The 10874-nt window shown below is 46.7% G+C and overlaps 1 pseudogene; it reads right to left on the bottom strand.

Annotated features, from left to right (window-relative positions):
• Positions 1-6791: 6791 nt before the first annotated feature.
• On the bottom strand, positions 6792-10637 carry LOC139168638 (cytoskeleton-associated protein 5 pseudogene; annotated as a pseudogene).
• Between the last annotated feature and the right edge of the window lie 237 nt (positions 10638-10874).

Below are 10874 nucleotides of genomic sequence, written 5' to 3'. Positions count from 1 at the left end.
TTCTCAGGAGGCTCTCGAGGGTGAAACGGGGGTGTGAAAGGGTGGGGGGGTTTTGCATCTTGGACTGCCACTTCTGACCTCTGCTTCTCTCTCCTTGGATCCTCTAATTGGAAATGGCTCTTTTAATTTCATCTCGCCGTCATTTGCAGCCTGCCAGTTAAATGCTCGTGACCCATTTATTTATTTTATTTTATCTTATTATTTATTATTTTATTTTTCCTCTTCTAGGCTCTGGGTATGTATTTCCTATCGCAGTAAATGAGGTTGAATGTGTATCATTTTAGAAGAGCTGTGTGTGTGTGTGTACATACACATACAGTTTATATAGTAGATCAGTGTTTCCCAACCTTGGCAACTTGAAGGTATCTGGACTTCAACTCCCAGAATTCCCCAGATATCTTCAAGTTGCCAAGGTTGGGAAACACTCTAGTAGATAATGTCTATTTTTGTGTGCCTGGGTATAATATATATATACACATATGGCATATACACATAGAATTAAAGAGTATGTTTTGGATGTTCAGCAATAGTAAATAGAGAGGGAAATTGTCTCTCTTTGAGACGAGGAGAGGCCGGGCACCCTAACTCTAACACTTGATGTGATTGACATCAAGATGGCCAACTTTAAGCCAGTCACATGACCTTTAAGCCACTCTCCCGGTCACATGATCATCAAGCCACTCCCACCTGGTTCCATGGCCAGCAAGCCACACCCACAAAATAAGCCACACCCAGAGTGGGATAGTAAAAATTTTTGCAGCCCTTCCCGGAGGTCGTGAGAGCTCCAACACTTGAGACTTTCAAAGGGAAACAGGATGTCCATTTGTCCGAAATGGTGTAGGGACTCCCGCTTGAGCAGGGGGTTGGACTAGATGACCCACAAGGTCCCTTCCAACTCAAATGATCATAATCTAATCTACAATTTTTCAGCTTTAACTCCTGGGCGAAAGTCGAGCACGTGCTAGACTCGCTTGGGCCAAATGGCTCATTTAATCTGGCCTTTTGCAATTATATGAGGAATAAATATAAATATTAACTTTGCGGGAGGGTTAACCCCACCCTCCTCCCCCCGAGCCCTCCCGTTTTTAAAATGGAAACATTGCGCCGTCCAGCTAATTAATCAGATTAGGCCTCCAGAAGCAATTTCCCTTTTCTGGGCTTCCTCTCTGTTTTGCCAGCAATTAACACTGATGACTCGAGCGAGCAAGTCCTTTTGCAAAGAGTCCTATTGGAAGGAGGGAGGGAGCGAAGGAGAGGAGGAAGAGGAGGAGGAGGAGGGGGAAGGAGTGGCGCGGTGGGTTTAATGGAGCTGTAATGGGGAGGAACTAATCGTGTGTGAAGGCAGGGTCTGTTTGCCCTCGGCTGGGTAATGATTTGAAAGCTTTTTGAAAAGCGTTGCCAAAATCCTTCACTTCCTCTCCTCTTCCTTCGTTCCATCCTTCCTTTCTCTCTTTCTCTTTCTCTTTTTCTCCCTCTTGTTCTTTTTCACTTGCTCTTCCATCCTTCCTTCCTTCCTTTCTCCTTCCTTCCGTCCTTCCGTCCGTCTTTCCTTCCTTCCTTCCTTTCTTTCTCCGTCCTTCCTTCCTTTCTTTTTTCTTTCTTTCTTTCTTTCCTTTTGCTTCCTTCCTTCCATTCCTTCTTTCCTTTTCTGCCTTCTCTCTCCCTCTCTCATTTTTCTCATTCTGTCTCTCACTCTCTTTTTCTCTCTCCCTTTCTCTCCCTTACACGCTCTCTTTCTTTCACCTTTTTCTTTATTTCTTTCATTTTCTCTTTTTCTCTCAGGTTATTTTTTTCTTTTTTTCTTTCTCTGTTTCTATTTGTTTCTCTCTCCCTTTCTCCTTTTTTCTTTTTTTTTCTCTCCCTTTTTTCCTTCATTTCTCTGTGTGTGTGTATCTTTCTTTTATTTCTTCTCTCTTTCTGTCCTTTTCTGTCTCTTTCAGTTTCTATTTATATGTCTCCCTTTCTCTTTCTTTCTTTCTTTCTTTCTTTCTTAATTTCTTTCTCTCCCTTTCTTTCTTTCTTTCTTTCTTTCTTTCTTTCTTTCTCTCCCTTTCTTTTTTTCTCCTTCTTGGTCTTTCTCTTGCCCTTTCCCCTTTCTTTTCTTTCTTTCTTTCTTTCCTTTTCTCCCTTCTATCTCTCTCTCACATGTTTCTCACTTTCTCTCTGTCTTTCACTGTTTTTCACTCTTCCTTTCTCTCCCTTTCACACTCTCTCTCTCTCACACACTTTTTCTCTTTCTTTCTTCCTCTCTTTTTCTCTGATGTTATTTGTCTTCTTTCTCTTTTTTCTTTCTCTGTTTCTATTTGTCTCTCTCTCCCTTTCTCTGTTTCTTTCTCTCCCTTTTTTCTTTATTTCTCTCTTTCTTTCTTTTACTTTTTGTCTTTTTCTTTCTCTTTCAGTTTCTATTTGTCTCTCCCTCTCTTACTTTCTCGCCCTTTCTTCCTCTTTCTGTCTTTCTTTTACTGTTTCTTTCTCTCTGTTTCCATTTGTATCTCTCTCTGTCTCTTTCATTTTCTTTCTCTCCCTTTTTCTTCCTTTCTCTTTCTCTCTGTTTCTTTTACTTTTTCTGTGGATCTTTTATTCTTTCTCTGTCTTACTCTCTCTTTCACTTTTTCTAGCTTTCTATTTTTCCCACACTATTTCTTATCTCTCTCTCTTTTTGTCTATTTTTCCTTCCTTCCTTCCCAAATTAATCCAGACTCTGCCTTTGCCTTCAACCTGACCAGCTGCCTTGCAATTATTAAAATAATGAAGGGAGTCTCCATTCTGCTTTCCTGCTAACTGTTATTGGAATTCAACTAGGTTATGATTATATCGTAGGAATCCTAGACAATTTGTCTGAAACAAATTGTAGCTATTATCCCAATTTATAATAGGGACAAGGAAATTGATATAAAATTATTCTAATTCTGTGCTTATGTGACATATATAATCAAGGCAGTTCTTTCTATGGCTGCTCTCATATCACAAGCCAAGCGTGGTTTGTGTTAACCTGGTGTTAGTTGTCCCAGATGGAACAAAGCCAGATTGAGTGATGAATTAACTTAAGAGTCGAAGTATGGTACAAACCCAGAAAATCAGTGAATCGGCGAACTGGGGTTAAACATGCTGTGTGAATGTGGCAGTAAAACCTCGGGAGAATTTGCTGTTTCCCTAAATCTTCTAACAGAAATGGAGCGAGACTACGAGACTGATTCAAAAATTAGCCTTTGCGGGGCCTCAAGAGGAGCTTTAAATGGCCCCATCAACAATTAATCAGCGGAACAACTTGCCCCCAGCAGTTGTGGATGCTCCAACACTGGAAGGTTTTAAGAAAAGATCAGATACTCCCTTGTCTATATTCTATTCTATTCCGTTCCATTCCATTCCATTACCTATTCTATATTGTTCTGCTCTGTTCTGTTCTAATCCATTCTATTCCATTCTATTCTATTCTATTCCAATATATTTTCTATTCTATTTTATTCATTTGTATTCTATTCATTTCCCTATTCTGTTCTGTTCCTATTCTATTCTATGCTATTCTATTCTATTCTATGCTATTCTACTGTATTCTATTCTCCAATTACAGTATTCTAATCTATTTCAATGTATTTTCTATTCTGTTTTATTCTATTCCATTCCATTCTCTCTCTCTCCTTCCTTCCTTCCTTCCTTCCTTCCTTCCTTCTTTCTTTCTTTCTAGCAATAGTGTTAGCATTTAGACTTATATCCCACTTCCTAGTCCCTTTCCAGCTCTCTCAAAGCAGTTGACAGAATCGGCATATTGACCCCCAACAATCTGGGTCCTCATTTGACCCCCCTTGGAAGGATGGAAGACTGAGTCTACCTTGAGCCGGTGGTGAGATTTGAACCGATGAACTACAGCTAGCAGTTAGCTGAAGGAGCCTGCAGGGTTGCACTCTAACCACTGCACCACCCCTGGTTAATCGGGGTTCCTTGTTCTGGGGCTTCAAGATGTGGCTTAAACCCAGTTTATATCCTTGCCAGAAGTTTGGGAAATAGCGCATGTTTCATTTCCCCTGCCTGCTGTTTGTCTTTCCTGACATAACACATTTCCAAGTTGCATGCAAACTTGCTCTCCATATTTTTCACACCATGCCCCCCCCCTCTTGGGCCGCTGTGTGTATATTTATTTACAATATATACGTATACAGTAAATGACTCTGTAATCATAGAGCTCTCTTAAGGCACCATTTGGCCCGAAGGATGGTAACGCAGCCCCCAAACTGTAATTTAATGCTTGATGCATTAAAAAGAGCCTGGCATATAAATACGACAAATGCAATAAAATGAATAAATGAAGGAAATACAAAGGAGGGGGGAATGGATGGATGAAAAGAGGCCCCATTAGAAATATTACTTTGCTGGTTTTTAACTTCAACTCCAAAATAAGAGGTCCATGAATCTTCAGCTGTCACCAAATGCAGGGGGATATTTTCATCACAAATGCATGAAAAGAAGGATCAGGGGAGACATGACAGCAGCCTTCCAATATCTCAGAGGTTGCCCCCAAAAAGGACTCAACCTCTTCTCCAAAGCACCTGAGGGTAGGACAAGAAGCAATGGGTGGCAACTAAAGAAGGAGAGAAGCAACTTAGAATAAGGAGAAACTTGTTGACAGTTGGAATAATTAACCAGTGGAACAGCTTGCCACCAGAAGTTGTGAATGCTCCAACACTGGAAGTTTTTTTGCAAAAAGGATGTTGAGACTCTAGAAAAAGTGCAGAGAAGAGCGACAAAGATGATTAGGGGACTGGAGGCTAAAACATATGAAGAACGGTTGCAGGAACTGGGCATGGCTAGTTTAATGAAAAGAAGGACCAGGGGAGACAGGATAGCAGACTTCCAATATGTCAGGGGTTGCCACAAAGAAGAAGGAGTCAACCTATTCTCCAAAGCGAAAGAAAGAAAGAAAGAAAGAAAGCAGGAAGGAAGGAAGGAGAGGGAGGGAGGGAGGGAGAAGGAAGAAGAAAAAAGGAAGAAAAGAAAGAAGAAAGAAAGAAAGAAAGAAAGAAATATCAATCTGAGCAAACCATGGATGGACAGAAGACATGGCTAGTTGAATGAAGAGAAGGACCAGGGGAGACATGATAGCAGTCTTCCAGTATCTCAAGGGTTGCCACAAAGAAGAGGGAGTCAGTCTATTCTCCAAAGCTCCTGAGGGTAGAACAAGAAGCAATGGGTGGAAACTAAACAAGGAGAGAAGCAACTTAGAACTAAGGAGAAACTTCCTGAGAGTTAGAACAATTAACCAGTGGAACAGCTTGCCACCAGAAGCTGTAAATGCTCCAACACGGGAAGTTTTTAAAAAGAGATGATTGAAATGGTATAAGGTTTCCTGCCTTAGCAAGGGGTTGGACTAGATGACCTCCAAGGTCCCTTCCAACTGTTGTAGCCGACAAACTCTTCCAACTCTTCCAACTGGGGACGGGGCGAATCTCTGGGGGGAGCTGATTCCAGAGGGCCGGGGCCGCTACAGAGAAGGCTCTTCCCCTAGGCCCCTCCAAGCGACATTGTCTAGTTGACGGGACCTGGAGAAGGCCGACTCTGGGGGACCTGACCGGTCGCTGGGACTCATGCGGCAGAAGGCGGTCCTGCAAGTCATCTGGTCCAATGCAATGTAGAGTTCTGTGGGTCATAACCAACACTTTGAACTGTGTCTGGAAACCAACCGGCAGCCCATGCAGTCCACGGTGTGTTGGAGAAACATGGACATGCCTTGGAAGGCCCATGACCGGCTGCGTTGGGCACGATTTGCCATTTCCGAACGCTCTTCAAAGGCAGCCCCATGTAGAGTGCATTGCAGTAGTCAAACCTCAAGGTGATGAGGGCATGAGCGACTGTGAGTAGAGACTCACAGACCCATCCTTGAATACAGCTCATCTATCTGGAACCCATACCACATCTCAGACATCAAAACCCTTGAAAACGTCCAAAGATATTTCACCAGAAGAGCCCTTCACTCCTCCACTCGAAACAGAATGAAAGTAGACTAACAATAAAGCCTAGAACTACGGCGCCTAAAACACGATTTGAGTATTGCCCACAAGATCATATGCTGCAAGGTCCTACCTGTCAATGACTACTTCAGCTTCAACCTCAACAACACAAGAGCACGCAACAGATTCAAACTTAATATTAACCATTCCAAACTTGACTGTAAAAAATATGACTTTAGCAATCGAGTTATCGAAGCGTGGAGCTCATTACCGGACTCAGTAGTGTCAACCCCTAACCCCCAACATTTCTCCCTTAGACTATCCACGATTGACCTCTCCAGGTTCCTAAGAGGTCAGTAAGGGGCGTATATAAGTGCACTGGTGTGCCTTCCGTCCCCTGTCCAATTGTCTTTCCTTTATCTCATATATCATATATATTTTCTTCCTTTCATATATCCTCTCCTCTATTTTTACATATTATCTTTATATATATTACTTCATGTCTATTCTCTTCCATATGTATTGTGTATTGGACAAATGAATGAATGAATAAATAAACAAGCAAACAAGCAAACAAACAAATAAATAAATAAATAAATAAATAGAGTTATAGCTTTGGGTTGGGGGCAGAAGGGGAACCAAACCCTGCCCACGAACCCCAAATAATGTTCTTGCAAGCACACAACATTTTGAGCAAGAGACAGCTGATTTTATTGTTTTAGTTTTTCACCTTGTCGATGACTTTCTGGCACGCAAGGAGGGGTTGTGTTCAAAAGTATAACCTAGCCCGTCGTGGGCTCTTCTTCTGCACCTGGAATTCCTTACTTAAGACATTTGGGGGACATGATTTCACCCAACGTTCTCGCACAAAACGTTGGTTTCCGGTTTGTTTTCCCTCTCGGACATGATCACCGCTAAGCCGTGTTTGACGTAACTCCGGAAGAGGAGGGAACAGTTTTTCAAGTAAGGTTCCAAATCTGCTTCGGGATGCCTCTCCTTGAATTCGTGGAGATCTTCCAAACCTGCCCTGGCGGTTTCCTTAGAGTTGATCTTCTTGAAGATCTCAGCCAACGTTTGGTGGACGTCATCCTGGGCTAGAGAAGAAGAACCACCCGACGCTCCGTCCATGCCCGGCTGCCCGTCAACATGGCTGAGAACTTTCCTGAGGTTGGCTTCCAAATCGGACTCTTCCCGGTCCTCGATCAGCGTGAGATGACCCAAGATCTCCCCGCCCTTCAGCTTGCAAAGGGTGTGGAGAAGAATTTTCAGGGCCCGCAGTGGATAATTGCTCTGATATTGCTTTAATCTCTCCTTGGGCAGGACCTTCATAAATAGGTGGACATCCAGCAGGATCTGGTCTAGGTAGATGCCTTCAATGGTCTGAGGAAGTCTCTTGGCCGTTTTCCACAAGCATTTGGCCACCATTTCCGCAAAAGCAAAGAGGTTGGCCGAGGCGGTCATACTTTCCCGTAGAAGCAGAAGCAAAGAACTAAGGATTCGGGTCTGGTTGGACTTCTCCAGAACCTTCATCACCACCTGTTTAGTGGACTGCTCATCTGGGAGCTCGTCGACTGGAGAATCCAACAAGAAGCCGATGAGACAACTGATGAGGTCCTTCAGAACTCCGGCAGAAGCTTCCTGGGCCAAGAGGTCTACCTGGAAGAGGGAGACCAGGTTGCAAGTGATGGAGTGGTAAAACTCGACCACCTGTTCCTTCCTCGCTTCTTCTTCTGCCGTAACGTGGAGGTGGTGGATGAACTTCAACTGCCGGAGGGCGGCTATCAGGAACGGGTTGATGTGGCCAGACATGAGCTCTACGTTTTCCTCCTGCTCCAAAATCTCCTGTATCTGGACTAAGGCTTCCGAACTTGTGACGATACTGCCGCTGGCCACGTGGCAAATTATCATATTGACGTTAGGCAAGACCCTCCTCTCAGCCCGAAGCTCCGTCTTCATCGTGGGTGGTTTTCCAATTGCTGGTTTGGGATTTGGGGAGGGGTCCCCCTGGTGGAAGTTCTCCTGCTCTTGGACAGCATCTGAATAGTCCTCTTCAATCTGGTTCCCGGTTGTGATGTTCTGCCTGAAACCTTCTGCCCAAGTCTTGGAGAGATGCGTTTTCATTTTTTCCTCTCGGACAGTCACAACGCCTGCCTCCTTGATGCTCTCCTCCAAAAGGACCATGTGCTTCTCCGAGATATTCCCGATGACCCGGAACGCTTCCACTCCAAACGCATCCCGAGCGGTTGCGATGACTTTAAGAGCAGCTGTATGGACTGCGTTGTTGTAGTCTCCGGTCAAGACAAGGATAGTCTTCAGGATTTTGCTGGGGTTCGGCTGGCAGACCTCTGGGCCGTAGGTTTTGAGCATCCAACCCAACTCTTTCAAGCAGCCTACCCGTTGGTTGGTGTTCTTGACCTGGGCTCCTTCCAGGAGGAAAGAAAACGTCTTGAAGGCCGGATAGATGAACAACATCTGTTTCACAATTGCCCGGACTTCTTTAAGGATGGATTCCTTGGTTCCTCCCAGCTTGAGAAGAAGGTAGGGGAAAAAAGAGGAGACTTCATTATCCGTCAGCTGGTACTTCTCTTCCATGAGCAGGTGGAAAAGTCTTTGAAGGTACTCCAGAGTCTTCATGAGGACCCAAGTGTTGGTGTCAAACAACCGAAGGCTGAGCCATTTCAAGATGAGGTCCAGGCAGCTGAGGACTCCATCTTTCTCCGTCTCCAAGTGCTTGGACATCACCGCCAAGGCTTTGATGTGGTGTTGAAAGTTGGAATGAAACATCTCCTCTTGAAGCCAGTTGGAGACGCAACCGGACATCTGAACTTTGAGTTGCTCGATATATTTGCTGCTCGGGGTGCTGAAGTTCCATCTCAGGACTTTCAAAGACTTCTCCTCCTTGACCCTTTGCTCTTTCCCTTTGGGGACAATCATAAAAATGGGGCCGAGCTTGCTGGGACCTTCTTTTAAGGCGACTTTGGATGAGGACTTGATGGCTGGGAATCGCTTCGTTTTGGGAACGGTCCCTTCCGAGTTGGCTTTTCGGACATCCACACTCAACTCGTTCAGCCCGACGTTTTCCGTCGAAGAGGAAGGGGCTGGTAGGCAAGTTTGAGGAGGGTCCAATCTGGACACGGACTTGCCTCGTGGGAGCTTGGATAAACTCCTGGAGAAGATAAGGGTGCCCTTGGAGGATCTGCTTTCTTTGACTTTTTCCAGGAGAAGGAGGACCTGGTCTCGGGAAGGTGGCTTCAGCTTGCTGGTAGCTTCACACATCTTCTCGAAGCCGAGGTGGAGGAGAAAAAACGGCAGGGCCTCCTGTGCAGAGAGGCGCGTCTCCTCGTGAGAAGTCTCCAAGGCCAAATAGAGGTGAGGGACACAACGGAGAAGGTCAGTAGAAGCCGAGTTGGAAGATGGCAGCTTGTCCGCCAGCCAACCCAAGAAGCCCTGCCTGGGGGACGCCGCGTCCTTCTTCAGATCTACCAAGAGGTCGTCTCCTTCCAGCCATTCCTTCATGCTGGTTTGCTCGGCCCAAGCCTCGATGGTGGTAAGAGCCATGGGCCTCAAGTTACTCTTGCTGTCTTTGAGAACGGCCAGGATGGACATTCCCAGGGTCTTGACGTGGTGCTTCAACCCCGGACCCAGGGCCATGGCCAACTGCTGCAAGACAGCCAAGGTTTGCTTCACCACAGCCTTGTTGGAATCGTGCAGGCACGCTTTCAAGGCCAACGGGAGATCTCCCAGGTTGGGCTGGATGGAGGCGACGTCGTTGAGGATCTTGGAGACTTCCTCCAGGCCTTCCTTCCTCACTTTCCAGCTGGCGTCCTGCATTTTGGACAAGAGCTCTACGGAGACCTTCTGGCTGATGTCCACCGTCTTTTTCTTCTTCCAGTAGGGTTGCGCATCTCCGCCCTGCTGGACGTTGGTAGCATTTCGACAGAACCTGCAGCGGCCTCGGGTTTGAGGTGGCGGGATTTGGCCGCTCAGCTGTTCAAACCTGGCGTCGATCTGGGAGAGGACGGGGGGTCTCTCGTCCTCAAAGAAAGCCCTCAGGGGGCTCCCCACGTAGAGGAACATGACCCCGAGGAGGTTGAACGCAGAGGTCCTCACATCCGGGTGGGCCGCAGACAAGGAAACTTTAATGTAGCCGACAAACATTTTGGCCTCCAGGCCATCGAAGCCGAAATCACGGATGGCTTCGGAGAGCCAGTTCAGAGTTTCCGCGTGAGTCCTGGGGCTGTCTTGCAAGAAAGCGGCTTCGGTCACTTTCTCGGCCGTCCAGGGCAAGCCGCAGGCCTCGGCCACTGCGGTGAGGGCTTCCTTGGTGTCGCTGCTGCAGATGACGTCTCCGATCTTGTCCACCAGGTTCCCCAGGACGAAGAGCGCGGAGGTCCTGGAGAAGTTGCCCTTGCGGGCGATGAGGGTGACGATGTGCAGCTTCTTCTGCATGACCTGGAGCTTGGTTTCGTTCCAGCCGGGCTCTTTGCGGAGCAGCCTGACCAACGCTTGGCAGGGCACCTGGTGGTTCTCCATCCCTTCGACGGCCTTCTCCAGCGCCTCCAGGCAGGAGATGCGCTCTTTCCAGTCGCTGCTGTCCAGGTGTTGGAGGCAGGAGTCGGGCAGGACCGAGGCCGCTTCCAGCTCACATGACTCCTCCGAGAGTTCCTTCTCTGTCATGTCCTTCGGCATTAGCATCCTGGCTGTCTCTGGGTTCTAGAACCTGGGTCGGCCGTGGGCAACATGGCGGCTCAGCCCTCCGTCGGGTGGCGATCAAGCCGGTCAGCGCCGAGGACATTCCGAGGAACCAGGTAGATAAGCCAAGGTCTCCTTCCTAGCAGGGGAGGGGGGAAGTCTGGCTTGCGAACTGCCACTCCGCCCTTTCCAGAGAGGAGATGGTGGTCCCTCACTCTTTGGAGCGGGAAGGGGGCCTTC

This window comes from Erythrolamprus reginae, chromosome 5, assembly GCF_031021105.1.
Source record: "Erythrolamprus reginae isolate rEryReg1 chromosome 5, rEryReg1.hap1, whole genome shotgun sequence".
In the NCBI taxonomy this organism is placed as follows: Eukaryota; Metazoa; Chordata; class Lepidosauria; order Squamata; family Dipsadidae; genus Erythrolamprus; species Erythrolamprus reginae.
The sequence above is the reverse complement of the archived record's forward strand: the minus strand, read 5'-3'. Positions and strand labels throughout refer to the sequence as shown.